The 13,606-nt window shown below is 47.3% G+C and overlaps 16 non-coding genes across 16 annotated transcripts; all 16 read right to left on the bottom strand.

The window, feature by feature from the left end:
- Window positions 1–795: 795 nt before the first annotated feature.
- On the bottom strand, window positions 796–907 carry TRNAL-CAA (transfer RNA leucine (anticodon CAA)). Its single transcript has 2 exons — window positions 870–907; window positions 796–841 (listed from the first exon to the last, which is right to left on the bottom strand). It is a non-coding gene; the product is annotated as a tRNA-Leu (tRNA).
- A 289-nt stretch (window positions 908–1,196) lies between these two features.
- On the bottom strand, window positions 1,197–1,269 carry TRNAV-AAC (transfer RNA valine (anticodon AAC)). Its single transcript has one exon. It is a non-coding gene; the product is annotated as a tRNA-Val (tRNA).
- Window positions 1,270–1,655: 386 nt separating this feature from the next.
- TRNAP-AGG (transfer RNA proline (anticodon AGG)) lies at window positions 1,656–1,727 on the bottom strand. The gene has a single exon. It is a non-coding gene; the product is annotated as a tRNA-Pro (tRNA).
- Window positions 1,728–2,156: 429 nt separating this feature from the next.
- Window positions 2,157–2,229, bottom strand: TRNAV-UAC (transfer RNA valine (anticodon UAC)). The gene has a single exon. It is a non-coding gene; the product is annotated as a tRNA-Val (tRNA).
- A 385-nt stretch (window positions 2,230–2,614) lies between these two features.
- On the bottom strand, window positions 2,615–2,686 carry TRNAP-CGG (transfer RNA proline (anticodon CGG)). The gene has a single exon. It is a non-coding gene; the product is annotated as a tRNA-Pro (tRNA).
- Window positions 2,687–3,624: 938 nt separating this feature from the next.
- Window positions 3,625–3,736, bottom strand: TRNAL-CAA (transfer RNA leucine (anticodon CAA)). Its single transcript has 2 exons — window positions 3,699–3,736; window positions 3,625–3,670 (listed from the first exon to the last, which is right to left on the bottom strand). It is a non-coding gene; the product is annotated as a tRNA-Leu (tRNA).
- Window positions 3,737–4,986: 1,250 nt separating this feature from the next.
- TRNAV-UAC (transfer RNA valine (anticodon UAC)) lies at window positions 4,987–5,059 on the bottom strand. Its single transcript has one exon. It is a non-coding gene; the product is annotated as a tRNA-Val (tRNA).
- Window positions 5,060–5,444: 385 nt separating this feature from the next.
- Window positions 5,445–5,516, bottom strand: TRNAP-CGG (transfer RNA proline (anticodon CGG)). The gene has a single exon. It is a non-coding gene; the product is annotated as a tRNA-Pro (tRNA).
- Window positions 5,517–6,454: 938 nt separating this feature from the next.
- Window positions 6,455–6,566, bottom strand: TRNAL-CAA (transfer RNA leucine (anticodon CAA)). Its single transcript has 2 exons — window positions 6,529–6,566; window positions 6,455–6,500 (listed from the first exon to the last, which is right to left on the bottom strand). It is a non-coding gene; the product is annotated as a tRNA-Leu (tRNA).
- Window positions 6,567–9,283: 2,717 nt separating this feature from the next.
- On the bottom strand, window positions 9,284–9,395 carry TRNAL-CAA (transfer RNA leucine (anticodon CAA)). The gene is made up of 2 exons: window positions 9,358–9,395; window positions 9,284–9,329 (listed from the first exon to the last, which is right to left on the bottom strand). It is a non-coding gene; the product is annotated as a tRNA-Leu (tRNA).
- Window positions 9,396–9,684: 289 nt separating this feature from the next.
- TRNAV-AAC (transfer RNA valine (anticodon AAC)) lies at window positions 9,685–9,757 on the bottom strand. The gene has a single exon. It is a non-coding gene; the product is annotated as a tRNA-Val (tRNA).
- Window positions 9,758–10,143: 386 nt separating this feature from the next.
- On the bottom strand, window positions 10,144–10,215 carry TRNAP-AGG (transfer RNA proline (anticodon AGG)). The gene has a single exon. It is a non-coding gene; the product is annotated as a tRNA-Pro (tRNA).
- Window positions 10,216–10,644: 429 nt separating this feature from the next.
- On the bottom strand, window positions 10,645–10,717 carry TRNAV-UAC (transfer RNA valine (anticodon UAC)). Its single transcript has one exon. It is a non-coding gene; the product is annotated as a tRNA-Val (tRNA).
- Window positions 10,718–11,102: 385 nt separating this feature from the next.
- On the bottom strand, window positions 11,103–11,174 carry TRNAP-CGG (transfer RNA proline (anticodon CGG)). The gene has a single exon. It is a non-coding gene; the product is annotated as a tRNA-Pro (tRNA).
- Window positions 11,175–12,112: 938 nt separating this feature from the next.
- Window positions 12,113–12,224, bottom strand: TRNAL-CAA (transfer RNA leucine (anticodon CAA)). The gene is made up of 2 exons: window positions 12,187–12,224; window positions 12,113–12,158 (listed from the first exon to the last, which is right to left on the bottom strand). It is a non-coding gene; the product is annotated as a tRNA-Leu (tRNA).
- Window positions 12,225–13,474: 1,250 nt separating this feature from the next.
- TRNAV-UAC (transfer RNA valine (anticodon UAC)) lies at window positions 13,475–13,547 on the bottom strand. Its single transcript has one exon. It is a non-coding gene; the product is annotated as a tRNA-Val (tRNA).
- Window positions 13,548–13,606: the final 59 nt, after the last annotated feature.

Below are 13,606 nucleotides of genomic sequence, written 5' to 3'. Positions count from 1 at the left end.
GGGATCAGCCGATATCCTAGCTGCCAGTGAGCAGAAAAAAGGCACTGATGAGAACTGCAGGCACTTTCTGGCACTTGTACTTCTCTGCAAGTCCTGGACCCTTGCCCCATAAACTTCCACCCCAGAAGCAAGGGAGGGCCTGCCAATTCTTGCTCCTAAGAAAGAGGTGTTTGATTCTTGGATTCAAACACGCTCACTCAGCGCTCGATCAGGCTCGATCAGGCGAGATTTATATGAGTGGCTCGCAGGACTGAAACACTCACCTGGGAGACCCAGGGTGGCTGAATTCCCAGAATGGCCATTGTTGGGCAAGTCACCTCCTTTCCTCCTGCCTCAATCTAGAATTGGCTGCAAATCACAAGATAGAGTTCAATATCCGTGTGTACTGCCTACTCCCAGCTACCTCTCTGTCTTCCTTATGTAAATTAAAATTCGCAAGGGGGGACCAATGACAATCTGCTCCTCCCACATAACCAGGAAGCCCTGTTGAACATGTCTGCCTGTGTTGTTGCAGGGACAGTGCCTTCTCCGCCCAAAAGGTGGCAGGAGAGCCTCACAACAAAGATGGGATCAACTGCTTAATGAGAAACCAGCACAGCAGTTAGTGTGATGGAGTGCAAATTTAACGGAAGGTGTGCCTGAGGTGTCCCTTCCAGGAATACATGGAATTGTGATTGAGGGCCCAGCCTGATCGTTGGTGGATTTCTCGTCATATGTTACAGGTCCGTGCAAAGATTGTGGTGTGTGGGGAATGCACTGCAAAAAACAGGACGATTTATGGGTGTAAAAGAGACCTGTCAGAAGTGGGATTTGAACCCACGCCTCCATGAGGAGACCAGAAGTCTCAGTTGCACTGAAGATCAAGCTCTCTTGAGTCTGGCGCCTTAGACCACTCGGCCATCCTGACAGCCCTGGCTATGTACAGGTCTGACTCTTCTGTCTGCACTTGCCAATGTTTGCACTTACAGCGTTCGCAGCAATGTCACAGGTGTAAAGGCCCCACAATACAACATGGCATGATAAAAAAAAAAGCTAGGCACAAGAGCGACCACTGATGGATGCGGATTACTTTGTTTCGTCTTGGAAAAGTAAAGGAAGTTTCCCACGGCTCGCTGGGTTCATGGACCGCCTCTTCTTAAGCTTGCATTGAGATAATAAGGTTTTAGAGGGTGCACATAAAAGCAGCTCATGCACAGTGTTTCTGCCCGGTCTCGAACCGGGGACCTTTCGCGTGTTAGGCGAACGTGATGACCACTACACTACAGAAACTAACTTGCTGTGTTTTACTGTTAGAGCAAGGTTCCTCTCAAGGATTCTCTCTACTTCTATTCTGCTGTATCAGCAGCCACTCAGGAAGCGAGGAGCAAGTGTGAAAACTGCAGAGATATCAGCCAACATGCTTGCAATTAGACGTATTAAAAATGTACTTATGCAGGCATCGACAGACAAATATCTGATGCCTAAATGCCAGCAAGTACAGCTTGGGAAAGCATCACCTGGGACACACACAGACTAAGCATGAAGGCAGAAAAAGCATGGATATCCGTTTTTCTTCTGAGGTTCAAAATAATTTGTGCAACAATGCGCCGAGTGTAATGAGAAATTGTCAGGCATTGTCAGTTTTGAGTAGGATTCGTATGCTTACCTCTAAAAAAGGGCTCGTCCGGGATTTGAACCCGGGACCTCTCGCACCCTAAGCGAGAATCATACCCCTAGACCAACGAGCCGAGGCACACAAGAGTCGCCTTTTGCACCGGCTCCGGGGGTTATTGGCAGCGAGTTGGTGAATGATTCACCCAAAGCAAGCAACTGCACATGCTGCTCTCTTCTGCAATATGGTTGCTGTCTTTTCCATGGCCGTCATCGAACAAGAAATGAAAATACCTCCATCCTTCAGACATTTTGTTTGCTCTAGGTGTATGCTCTCGGTGAGGACAATAAAACAATTTCTGCTCTCATGCCTTGCTTTCATCAAGTAGGCCCACCCTTCAGTACAAAAGGACGTGCAAACGAATGGCGCAAACTATCGTCACTTCTCTTTTTGAGCTGTCACTGATGCCCCTGGAGCACAGTACGTCACGCTGGTGAGGGATAGACAGCTTCCATTATCTCAGCTTTCCTATAAGTTGAGAGAGTAAATGCAAACAATAAGCTGCTGTTTCTGCCCGGTCTCGAACCAGGGACCTTTCGCGTGTAAAGCGAACGTGATAACCACTACACCACAGAAACAGATACTTTTGCCGCAATCTTCTTGGCATGTAGTGGGCTGGAAAGCACAGACCAAGGGCCAATGTCCATGAAGCTCAACGTTGGACCCTCCTTACCCGATCTCTTTCTTTGGAAGAAAGCAACGAGGACCACTTTTATTCCAAAAGGCGATTTTAAAACCATACCTGAAATCACGCTAGAAAAACACTTTGAATTTAATGTTCCTACACTGATGGTCCACCCCAGAAAAGCAGTTGCAAAGAAGTCCGGCACTGAAATTCTATACGCCAAAAGTGGGAAACAGCGTGCAGGGAAAGGAACTTTCTCACCATACACGGCGTCTTATAGCATTGAAAAGAAGAAATGGTCCTATATAATAAGCAGCCTAAAAATAATTCCACAACATGGGCTCGTCCGGGATTTGAACCCGGGACCTCTCGCACCCGAAGTGAGAATCATACCCCTAGACCAACGAGCCAGATTCCCCTGTCAGCAATTTGAACAATTTCTGATGCGTCTTTCAGAAACAAAGCAGTGCTATTTGGCTGCTCTCTCTCTATGTGAGCCACACAAAGTCATGTTTTCTCTCAAGGTGTTGTTTTTTTCACTCTTGCAAGGAAGGGATCAGCCGATATCCTAGCTGCCAGTGAGCAGAAAAAAGGCACTGATGAGAACTGCAGGCACTTTCTGGCACTTGTACTTCTCTGCAAGTCCTGGACCCTTGCCCCATTAACTTCCACCCCAGAAGCAAGGGAGGGCCTGCCAATTCTTGCTACTAAGAAAGAGGTGTTTGATTCTTGGATTCAAACACGCTCACTCAGCACTCAATGAGGCTCGATCAGGCGAGATTTATATGAGTGGCTCGCAGGACTGAAACACTCACCTGGGAGACCCAGGGTGGCTGAATTCCCAGAATGGCCATTGTTGGGCAAGTCACCTCCTTTCCTCCTGCCTCAATCTAGAATTGGCTGCAAATCACAAGATAGCGTTCAATGTCCGTGTGTACTGCCTACTCCCAGCTACCTCTCTGTCTTCCTTATGTAAATTAAAATTCGCAAGGGGGGACCAATGACAATCTGCTCCTCCCACATAACCAGGAAGCCCTGTTGAACATGTCTGCCTGTGTTGTTGCAGGGACAGTGCCTTCTCCGCCCAAAAGGTGGCAGGAGAGCCTCACAACAAAGATGGGATCAACTGCTTAATGAGAAACCAGCACAGCAGTTAGTGTGATGGAGTGCAAATTTAACGGAAGGTGTGCCTGAGGTGTCCCTTCCAGGAATACATGGAATTGTGATTGAGGGCCCAGCCTGATCGTTGGTGGATTTCTCGTCATATGTTACAGGTCCGTGCAAAGATTGTGGTGTGTGGGGAATGCACTGCAAAAAAACAGGACGATTTAAGGGTGTAAAAGAGACCTGTCAGAAGTGGGATTTGAACCCACGCCTCCATGAGGAGACCAGAAGTCTCAGTTGCACTGAAGATCAAGCTCTCTTGAGTCTGGCGCCTTAGACCACTCGGCCATCCTGACTGCTCTGGCTATGTACAGGTCTGACTCTTCTGTCTGCACTTGCCAATGTTTGCACTTACAGCGTTCGCAGCAATGTCACAGGTGTAAAGGCCCCACAATACAACATGGCATGATAAAAAAAAAAAGCTAGGTACAAGAGCGACCACTGATGGATGCGGATTACTTTGTTTCGTCTTGGAAAAGTAAAGGAAGTTTCCCACGGCTCGCTGGGTTCATGGACCGCCTCTTCTTAAGCTTGCATTGAGATAATAAGGTTTTAGAGGGTGCACATAAAAGCAGCTCATGCACAGTGTTTCTGCCCGGTCTCGAACCGGGGACCTTTCGCGTGTTAGGCGAACGTGATGACCACTACACTACAGAAATTAACTTGCTGTGTTTTACTGTTAGAGCAAGGTTCCTCTCAAGGATTCTCTCTACTTCTATTCTGCTGTATCAGCAGCCAATCAGAAAGCGAGGAGCAAGTGTGAAAACTGCAGAGATATCAGCCAACATGCTTGCAATTAGACGTATTAAAAATTTACTTATGCAGGCATCGACAGACAAATATCTGATGCCTAAATGCCAGCAAGTACAGCTTGGGAAAGCATCACCTGGGACACACACAGACTAAGCATGAAGGCAGAAAAAGCATGGATATCCGTTTTTCTTCTGAGGTTCAAAATAATTTGTGCAACAATGCGCCGAATGTAATGAGAAATAGTCAGGCATTGTCAGTTTTGAGTAGGATTCGTATGTTTACCTCTAAAAAAGGGCTCGTCCGAGATTTGAACCCGGGACCTCTCACAACCTAAGCGAGAATCATACCCCTAGACCAACGAGCCGAGGCACACAAGAGTCACCTTTTGCACCGGCTCCGGGGGTTATTGGCAGCGAGTTGGTGAATGATTCACCCAAAGCAAGCAACTGCACATGCTGCTCTCTTCTGCAATATGGTTGCTGTCTTTTCCATGGCCGTCATCGAACAAGAAATGAAAATACCTCCATCCTTCAGACATTTTGTCTGCTCTAGGTGTAAGCTCTCGGTGAGGACAATAAAACAATTTCTGCTCTCATGCCTTGCTTTCATCAAGTAGGCCCACCCTTCAGTACAAAAGGACGTGCAAACGAATGGCGCAAACTATCGTCACTTCTCTTTTTGAGCTGTCACTGATGCCCCTGGAGCACAGTACGTCACGCTGGTGAGGGATAGACAGCTTCCATTATCTCAGCTTTCCTATAAGTTGAGAGAGTAAATGCAAACAATAAGCTGCTGTTTCTGCCCGGTCTCGAACCAGGGACCTTTCGCGTGTAAAGCGAACGTGATAACCACTACACCACAGAAACAGATACTTTTGCCGCAATCTTCTTGGCATGTAGTGGGCTGGAAAGCACAGACCAAGGGCCAATGTCCATGAAGCTCAACGTTGGACCCTCCTTACCCGATCTCTTTCTTTGGAAGAAAGCAACGAGGACCACTTTTATTCCAAAAGGCGATTTTAAAACCATACCTGAAATCACGCTAGAAAAACACTTTGAATTTAATGTTCCTACACTGATGGTCCACCCCAGAAAAGCAGTTGCAAAGAAGTCCGGCACTGAAATTCTATACGCCAAAACTGGGAAACAGCGTGCAGGGAAAGGAACTTTTTCACCATACACGGCGTCTTATAGCATTGAAAAGAAGAAATGGTCCTACATAATAAGCAGCCTAAAAATAATTCCACAACATGGGCTCGTCCGGGATTTGAACCCGGGACCTCTCGCACCCGAAGTGAGAATCATACCCCTAGACCAACGAGCCTGATTCCCCTGTCAGCAATTTGAACAATTTCTGATGCGTCTTTCAGAAACAAAGCAGTGCTATTTGGCTGCTCTCTCTCTATGTGAGCCACACAAAGTCATGTTTTCTCTCAAGGTGTTGTTTTTTTCACTCTTGCAAGGAAGGGATCAGCCGATATCCTAGCTGCCAGTGAGCAGAAAAAAGGCACTGATGAGAACTGCAGGCACTTTCTGGCACTTGTACTTCTCTGCAAGTCCTGGACCCTTGCCCCATTAACTTCCACCCCAGAAGCAAGGGAGGGCCTGCCAATTCTTGCTCCTAAGAAAGAGGTGTTTGATTCTTGGATTCAAACACGCTCACTCAGCACTCAATGAGGCTCGATCAGGCGAGATTTATATGAGTGGCTCGCAGGACTGAAACACTCACCTGGGAGACCCAGGGTGGCTGAATTCCCAGAATGGCCATTGTTGGGCAAGTCACCTCCTTTCCTCCTGCCTCAATCTAGAATTGGCTGCAAATCACAAGATAGCGTTCAATGTCCGTGTGTACTGCCTACTCCCAGCTACCTCTCTGTCTTCCTTATGTAAATTAAAATTCGCAAGGGGGGACCAATGACAATCTGCTCCTCCCACATAACCAGGAAGCCCTGTTGAACATGTCTGCCTGTGTTGTTGCAGGGACAGTGCCTTCTCCGCCCAAAAGGTGGCAGGAGAGCCTCACAACAAAGATGGGATCAACTGCTTAATGAGAAACCAGCACAGCAGTTAGTGTGATGGAGTGCAAATTTAACGGAAGGTGTGCCTGAGGTGTCCCTTCCAGGAATACATGGAATTGTGATTGAGGGCCCAGCCTGATCGTTGGTGGATTTCTCGTCATATGTTACAGGTCCGTGCAAAGATTGTGGTGTGTGGGGAATGCACTGCAAAAAAACAGGACGATTTAAGGGTGTAAAAGAGACCTGTCAGAAGTGGGATTTGAACCCACGCCTCCATGAGGAGACCAGAAGTCTCAGTTGCACTGAAGATCAAGCTCTCTTGAGTCTGGCGCCTTAGACCACTCGGCCATCCTGACTGCTCTGGCTATGTACAGGTCTGACTCTTCTGTCTGCACTTGCCAATGTTTGCACTTACAGCGTTCGCAGCAATGTCACAGGTGTAAAGGCCCCACAATACAACATGGCATGATAAAAAAAAAAAGCTAGGCACAAGAGCGACCACTGATGGATGCGGATTACTTTGTTTCGTCTTGGAAAAGTAAAGGAAGTTTCCCACGGCTCGCTGGGTTCATGGACCGCCTCTTCTTAAGCTTGCATTGAGATAATAAGGTTTTAGAGGGTGCACATAAAAGCAGCTCATGCACAGTGTTTCTGCCCGGTCTCGAACCGGGGACCTTTCGCGTGTTAGGCGAACGTGATGACCACTACACTACAGAAATTAACTTGCTGTGTTTTACTGTTAGAGCAAGGTTCCTCTCAAGGATTCTCTCTACTTCTATTCTGCTGTATCAGCAGCCACTCAGAAAGCGAGGAGCAAGTGTGAAAACTGCAGAGATATCAGCCAACATGCTTGCAATTAGACGTATTAAAAATTTACTTATGCAGGCATCGACAGGCAAATATCTGATGCCTAAATGCCAGCAAGTACAGCTTGGGAAAGCATCACCTGGGACACACACAGACTAAGCATGAAGGCAGAAAAAGCATGGATATCCGTTTTTCTTCTGAGGTTCAAAATAATTTGTGCAACAATGCGCCGAATGTAATGAGAAATAGTCAGGCATTGTCAGTTTTGAGTAGGATTCGTATGTTTACCTCTAAAAAAGGGCTCGTCCGAGATTTGAACCCGGGACCTCTCACAACCTAAGCGAGAATCATACCCCTAGACCAACGAGCCGAGGCACACAAGAGTCACCTTTTGCACCGGCTCCGGGGGTTATTGGCAGCGAGTTGGTGAATGATTCACCCAAAGCAAGCAACTGCACATGCTGCTCTCTTCTGCAATATGGTTGCTGTCTTTTCCATGGCCGTCATCGAACAAGAAATGAAAATACCTCCATCCTTCAGACATTTTGTCTGCTCTAGGTGTAAGCTCTCGGTGAGGACAATAAAACAATTTCTGCTCTCATGCCTTGCTTTCATCAAGTAGGCCCACCCTTCAGTACAAAAGGACGTGCAAACGAATGGCGCAAACTATCGTCACTTCTCTTTTTGAGCTGTCACTGAAGCCCCTGGAGCACAGTACGTCACGCTGGTGAGGGATAGACTGCTTCCATTATCTCAGCTTTCCTATAAGTTGAGAGAGTAAATGCAAGCAATAAGCTGCTGTTTTTGCCCGGTCTCGAACCAGGGACCTTTCGCGTGTAAAGCGAACGTGATAACCACTACACCACAGAAACAGATACTCTTGCAGGAATCTTCTTGGCATGTAGTGGGCTGGAAAGCACAGACCAAGGGCCAATGTCCATGAAGCTCAACGTTGGACCCTCCTTACCCGATCTCTTTCTTTGGAAGAAAGGAACGAGGACCACTTTTATTCCAAAAGGCGATTTTAAAACCAAACCTGAAATCACGCTAGAAAAACACTTTGAATTTAATGTTCCTACACTGATGGTCCACCCCAGAAAAGCAGTTGCAAAGAAGTCCGGCACTGAAATTCTATACGCCAAAACTGGGAAACAGCGTGCAGGGAAAGGAACTTTCTCACCATACACGGCGTCTTATAGCATTGAAAAGAAGAAATGGTCCTATATAATAAGCAGCCTAAAAATAATTCCACAACATGGGCTCGTCTGGGATTTGAACCCGGGACCTCTCGCACCCGAAGCGAGAATCATACCCCTAGACCAACGAGCCTGATTCCCCTGTCAGCAATTTGAACAATTTCTGATGCGTCTTTCAGAAAAAAAGCAGTGCTATTTGGCTGCTCTCTCTCTATGTGAGCCACACAAAGTCATGTTTTCTCTCAAGGTGTTGTTTTTTTCACTCTTGCAAGGAAGGGATCAGCCGATATCCTAGCTGCCAGTGAGCAGAAAAAAGGCACTGATGAGAACTGCAGGCACTTTCTGGCACTTGTACTTCTCTGCAAGTCCTGGACCCTTGCCCCATAAACTTCCACCCCAGAAGCAAGGGAGGGCCTGCCAATTCTTGCTCCTAAGAAAGAGGCGTTTGATTCTTGGATTCAAACACGCTCACTCAGCGCTCGATCAGGCTCGATCAGGCGAGATTTATATGAGTGGCTCGCAGGACTGAAACACTCACCTGGGAGACCCAGGGTGGCTGAATTCCCAGAATGGCCATTGTTGGGCAAGTCACCTCCTTTCCTCCTGCCTCAATCTAGAATTGGCTGCAAATCACAAGATAGAGTTCAATATCCGTGTGTACTGCCTACTCCCAGCTACCTCTCTGTCTTCCTTATGTAAATTAAAATTCGCAAGGGGGGACCAATGACAATCTGCTCCTCCCACATAACCAGGAAGCCCTGTTGAACATGTCTGCCTGTGTTGTTGCAGGGACAGTGCCTTCTCCGCCCAAAAGGTGGCAGGAGAGCCTCACAACAAAGATGGGATCAACTGCTTAATGAGAAACCAGCACAGCAGTTAGTGTGATGGAGTGCAAATTTAACGGAAGGTGTGCCTGAGGTGTCCCTTCCAGGAATACATGGAATTGTGATTGAGGGCCCAGCCTGATCGTTGGTGGATTTCTCGTCATATGTTACAGGTCCGTGCAAAGATTGTGGTGTGTGGGGAATGCACTGCAAAAAACAGGACGATTTATGGGTGTAAAAGAGACCTGTCAGAAGTGGGATTTGAACCCACGCCTCCATGAGGAGACCAGAAGTCTCAGTTGCACTGAAGATCAAGCTCTCTTGAGTCTGGCGCCTTAGACCACTCGGCCATCCTGACAGCCCTGGCTATGTACAGGTCTGACTCTTCTGTCTGCACTTGCCAATGTTTGCACTTACAGCGTTCGCAGCAATGTCACAGGTGTAAAGGCCCCACAATACAACATGGCATGATAAAAAAAAAAGCTAGGCACAAGAGCGACCACTGATGGATGCGGATTACTTTGTTTCGTCTTGGAAAAGTAAAGGAAGTTTCCCACGGCTCGCTGGGTTCATGGACCGCCTCTTCTTAAGCTTGCATTGAGATAATAAGGTTTTAGAGGGTGCACATAAAAGCAGCTCATGCACAGTGTTTCTGCCCGGTCTCGAACCGGGGACCTTTCGCGTGTTAGGCGAACGTGATGACCACTACACTACAGAAACTAACTTGCTGTGTTTTACTGTTAGAGCAAGGTTCCTCTCAAGGATTCTCTCTACTTCTATTCTGCTGTATCAGCAGCCACTCAGGAAGCGAGGAGCAAGTGTGAAAACTGCAGAGATATCAGCCAACATGCTTGCAATTAGACGTATTAAAAATGTACTTATGCAGGCATCGACAGACAAATATCTGATGCCTAAATGCCAGCAAGTACAGCTTGGGAAAGCATCACCTGGGACACACACAGACTAAGCATGAAGGCAGAAAAAGCATGGATATCCGTTTTTCTTCTGAGGTTCAAAATAATTTGTGCAACAATGCGCCGAGTGTAATGAGAAATTGTCAGGCATTGTCAGTTTTGAGTAGGATTCGTATGCTTACCTCTAAAAAAGGGCTCGTCCGGGATTTGAACCCGGGACCTCTCGCACCCTAAGCGAGAATCATACCCCTAGACCAACGAGCCGAGGCACACAAGAGTCGCCTTTTGCACCGGCTCCGGGGGTTATTGGCAGCGAGTTGGTGAATGATTCACCCAAAGCAAGCAACTGCACATGCTGCTCTCTTCTGCAATATGGTTGCTGTCTTTTCCATGGCCGTCATCGAACAAGAAATGAAAATACCTCCATCCTTCAGACATTTTGTTTGCTCTAGGTGTATGCTCTCGGTGAGGACAATAAAACAATTTCTGCTCTCATGCCTTGCTTTCATCAAGTAGGCCCACCCTTCAGTACAAAAGGACGTGCAAACGAATGGCGCAAACTATCGTCACTTCTCTTTTTGAGCTGTCACTGATGCCCCTGGAGCACAGTACGTCACGCTGGTGAGGGATAGACAGCTTCCATTATCTCAGCTTTCCTATAAGTTGAGAGAGTAAATGCAAACAATAAGCTGCTGTTTCTGCCCGGTCTCGAACCAGGGACCTTTCGCGTGTAAAGCGAACGTGATAACCACTACACCACAGAAACAGATACTTTTGCCGCAATCTTCTTGGCATGTAGTGGGCTGGAAAGCACAGACCAAGGGCCAATGTCCATGAAGCTCAACGTTGGACCCTCCTTACCCGATCTCTTTCTTTGGAAGAAAGCAACGAGGACCACTTTTATTCCAAAAGGCGATTTTAAAACCATACCTGAAATCACGCTAGAAAAACACTTTGAATTTAATGTTCCTACACTGATGGTCCACCCCAGAAAAGCAGTTGCAAAGAAGTCCGGCACTGAAATTCTATACGCCAAAACTGGGAAACAGCGTGCAGGGAAAGGAACTTTTTCACCATACACGGCGTCTTATAGCATTGAAAAGAAGAAATGGTCCTACATAATAAGCAGCCTAAAAATAATTCCACAACATGGGCTCGTCCGGGATTTGAACCCGGGACCTCTCGCACCCGAAGTGAGAATCATACCCCTAGACCAACGAGCCTGATTCCCCTGTCAGCAATTTGAACAATTTCTGATGCGTCTTTCAGAAACAAAGCAGTGCTATTTGGCTGCTCTCTCTCTATGTGAGCCACACAAAGTCATGTTTTCTCTCAAGGTGTTGTTTTTTTCACTCTTGCAAGGAAGGGATCAGCCGATATCCTAGCTGCCAGTGAGCAGAAAAAAGGCACTGATGAGAACTGCAGGCACTTTCTGGCACTTGTACTTCTCTGCAAGTCCTGGACCCTTGCCCCATTAACTTCCACCCCAGAAGCAAGGGAGGGCCTGCCAATTCTTGCTCCTAAGAAAGAGGTGTTTGATTCTTGGATTCAAACACGCTCACTCAGCACTCAATGAGGCTCGATCAGGCGAGATTTATATGAGTGGCTCGCAGGACTGAAACACTCACCTGGGAGACCCAGGGTGGCTGAATTCCCAGAATGGCCATTGTTGGGCAAGTCACCTCCTTTCCTCCTGCCTCAATCTAGAATTGGCTGCAAATCACAAGATAGCGTTCAATGTCCGTGTGTACTGCCTACTCCCAGCTACCTCTCTGTCTTCCTTATGTAAATTAAAATTCGCAAGGGGGGACCAATGACAATCTGCTCCTCCCACATAACCAGGAAGCCCTGTTGAACATGTCTGCCTGTGTTGTTGCAGGGACAGTGCCTTCTCCGCCCAAAAGGTGGCAGGAGAGCCTCACAACAAAGATGGGATCAACTGCTTAATGAGAAACCAGCACAGCAGTTAGTGTGATGGAGTGCAAATTTAACGGAAGGTGTGCCTGTGGTGTCCCTTCCAGGAATACATGGAATTGTGATTGAGGGCCCAGCCTGATCGTTGGTGGATTTCTCGTCATATGTTACAGGTCCGTGCAAAGATTGTGGTGTGTGGGGAATGCACTGCAAAAAAACAGGACGATTTAAGGGTGTAAAAGAGACCTGTCAGAAGTGGGATTTGAACCCACGCCTCCATGAGGAGACCAGAAGTCTCAGTTGCACTGAAGATCAAGCTCTCTTGAGTCTGGCGCCTTAGACCACTCGGCCATCCTGACTGCTCTGGCTATGTACAGGTCTGACTCTTCTGTCTGCACTTGCCAATGTTTGCACTTACAGCGTTCGCAGCAATGTCACAGGTGTAAAGGCCCCACAATACAACATGGCATGATAAAAAAAAAAAGCTAGGCACAAGAGCGACCACTGATGGATGCGGATTACTTTGTTTCGTCTTGGAAAAGTAAAGGAAGTTTCCCACGGCTCGCTGGGTTCATGGACCGCCTCTTCTTAAGCTTGCATTGAGATAATAAGGTTTTAGAGGGTGCACATAAAAGCAGCTCATGCACAGTGTTTCTGCCCGGTCTCGAACCGGGGACCTTTCGCGTGTTAGGCGAACGTGATGACCACTACACTACAGAAATTAACTTGCTGTGTTTTACTGTTAGAGCAAGGTTCCTCTCAAGGATTCTCTCTACTTCTATTCTGCTGTATCAGCAGCCACTCAGAAAGCGAGGAGCAAGTGTGAAAACTGCAGAGATATCAGCCAACATGCTTGCAATTAGACGTATTAAAAATTTACTTATGCAGGCATCGACAGACAAATATCTGATGCCTAAATGCCAGCAAGTACAGCTTGGGAAAGCATCACCTGGGACACACACAGACTAAGCATGAAGGCAGAAAAAGCATGGATATCCGTTTTTCTTCTGAGGTTCAAAATAATTTGTGCAACAATGCGCCGAATGTAATGAGAAATAGTCAGGCATTGTCAGTTTTGAGTAGGATTCGTATGTTTACCTCTAAAAAAGGGCTCGTCCGAGATTTGAACCCGGGACCTCTCACAACCTAAGCGAGAATCATACCCCTAGACCAACGAGCCGAGGCACACAAGAGTCACCTTTTGCACCGGCTCCGGGGGTTATTGGCAGCGAGTTGGTGAATGATTCACCCAAAGCAAGCAACTGCACATGCTGCTCTCTTCTGCAATATGGTTGCTGTCTTTTCCATGGCCGTCATCGAACAAGAAATGAAAATACCTCCATCCTTCAGACATTTTGTCTGCTCTAGGTGTAAGCTCTCGGTGAGGACAATAAAACAATTTCTGCTCTCATGCCTTGCTTTCATCAAGTAGGCCCACCCTTCAGTACAAAAGGACGTGCAAACGAATGGCGCAAACTATCGTCACTTCTCTTTTTGAGCTGTCACTGATGCCCCTGGAGCACAGTACGTCACGCTGGTGAGGGATAGACAGCTTCCATTATCTCAGCTTTCCTATAAGTTGAGAGAGTAAATGCAAACAATAAGCTGCTGTTTCTGCCCGGTCTCGAACCAGGGACCTTTCGCGTGTAAAGCGAACGTGATAACCACTACACCACAGAAACAGATACTTTTGCCGCAATCTTCTTGGCATGTAGTGGGCTGGAAAGCACAGACCAAGGGC

This window comes from Triturus cristatus, chromosome 10, assembly GCF_964204655.1.
Source record: "Triturus cristatus chromosome 10, aTriCri1.1, whole genome shotgun sequence".
Taxonomy (NCBI): domain Eukaryota; kingdom Metazoa; phylum Chordata; class Amphibia; order Caudata; family Salamandridae; genus Triturus; species Triturus cristatus.
This window is presented reverse-complemented; position numbering and strand designations above follow the sequence as displayed.